Source organism: Arachis duranensis, chromosome 6 (assembly GCF_000817695.3).
Source record: "Arachis duranensis cultivar V14167 chromosome 6, aradu.V14167.gnm2.J7QH, whole genome shotgun sequence".
In the NCBI taxonomy this organism is placed as follows: domain Eukaryota; kingdom Viridiplantae; phylum Streptophyta; class Magnoliopsida; order Fabales; family Fabaceae; genus Arachis; species Arachis duranensis.
Window position 1 is genome coordinate 64042733 of NC_029777.3, and position 2239 is coordinate 64044971.

A 2239-nucleotide genomic window follows, 5' to 3' on the forward strand; every position below is an offset into this window, starting at 1 on the left:
TCTTTTCAAAAATTTCTTTTCAAAAATATTATTTTTCTCTTTTGATTTTTAATATCTCTTTGAGTCTAGTGTCTTATCTTAAGTTTGGTGTCAATTTTATATTTTATATTTTTATTTAAAATTTTCGTTTTAGTGTCTGTGTTCTTCATTGATCTTCAAGTTGTTCTTGTTTATTTTGCTTGTTTGATCTTGAGTTTTTCTTGTTTTGTGTCTTTTCTTGTTTTTTTTGTGCTTTTTCAAAACAGTAACTTTCAAAAATTTTTACTTATATCCATAAATATAATACATTTTTAAAATCAACTCTGAAGTTGCTGCCCATTTTGCTGGAGCTTTAGTAGTTGTTCTTCATAATTGGGTATCTTCTTTGGAATCTTTTTCAAAAATAATTTTTCTTTCATTGAATCTTGTGCCAAACTTTAAGTTTGGTGTTTTCTTGTTAAGTTTTCTTTAATTTTTGAAAATTTGTCTTGGTTTTCTAAAAATTTTAAGTTTGGTGTTCTTCCTTTTGTTTTTGGTGTTCTTGTGAATCTTCAAGGTGTTCTTGAGTTTTTCTTGTGTCTTGATCTTAAAATTTTTAAGTTTGGTGTTCCTTGGTGTTTTTCCTCCAAAAATTTTTGAAAATAAGGAGCATTAGATCTAAAAATTTTAAGTCTTGTGCCTTTTGTGTGTTTTTCTCTTTCATCATAAAATTCAAAATTAAAAAAAAAATTTATATTTTCTAACTAATTTTGAACTACTTTTTCGAAATTTTTTTGATATAAATTTCAGATTTTAATTTCAATTTTTTCGAAAAATTTTCAAAAAAAAAAAAAAGAAGAAAAAATTATTTTTAACTTCTTTTTATATATTTTGTTTTTATTTATTCCACTTTTATAAAATAAATAAAATCAACATATAAATTATCTCTTGTAATCCAATATGGAAGCAAGTAGGAATGAACAGTCCAAGAGGACTCTGGGGTCATATGCTAACCCCACTACTGCTCATATGGAAGTAGTATCTGTATACCCTCCATTGGAGTTAGTAGCTTTGAGCTGAATCCTCAGCTCATTATCATGGTGCAGCAAAACTGCCAGTACTCTGGTCTTCCACATGAAGAACCTACAGAATTTCTGGCACAATTTCTGCAAATTGCTGATACAGTACATGATAAGGAAGTAGATCAGGATGTCTACAGATTATTACTGTTTCCATTTGCTGTAAAAGATCAAGCTAAGAGGTGGTTAAATAACGTGTCCATTTGCTGTAAAAGATCATGCTAAGAGGTGGTTAAATAACCAGCCTAAGAACAGCATAAAAACATGGAAACAGTTGTGAGAAAAATTCCTGAATCATTATTTCCCTCCAAAACGGATGACACAGCTAAGGCTAAGCATCCAAGGCTTCAAACAAGGAGATAATGAATCCTTTTATGATGCCTGGGAGAGATACAGAGAGATGCTAAGAAAATGCCCCTCTGATTCTGGCGTTTAGACGCCAAAAACAGGTGAGGAGTTGGCATCTAATGCCACTCCAGCTTCCACCCCTGGCATTCAAATGCCAGTGGAAGATCAGACACATACAAGTGCTGATAATAACCCATCAAAAAAGGCTTCACAAACCACATTTGTAGGCAATAAATCTGTAGCAACTAAGGTTGAGGAATACAAAGCCAAAATGCCTTATCCTCAGAAACTCCGCCAAGCGGAATAGGATAAGCAATTTTCCCGCTTTCAGACTATCTCAGGACTCTTGAAATAAAGATTCCGTTTGCAGAAGCACTTGAGCAAATACCCTCTTATGCTAAGTTCATGAAAGAGATCTTAAGTCATAAGAAGGATTAGAGGGAAACTGAAAAAGTTTACCTCACTGAAGAGTGCAGTGCAGTTATTCTGAAAAGCTTACCTGAGAAGCTTAAAGATCCTGGGAGCTTTATGATACCATGCACATTAGAGGGTACTTGTACCAAGCAAGCTTTATGTGATCTTGGGGCAAGTATCAACCTAATACCTGCATCTACTATCAGAAGGCTTGGTTTAACTGAAGAAATAAAACCAACTAGGATATGTCTTCAACTTGCTGATGGCTCCATTAAATACCCATCAGGCGTGATTGAGGACATGATTGTCAAGGTTGGGCCATTTGCCTTTCCCACTGACTTTGTGGTGCTGGAAATAGAAGAGCACAAGAGTGCAACTCTCATTCTAGGAAGACCTTTCCTAGCAACTGGCCGAACCCTCATTGACGTCCAAAAAGGGGA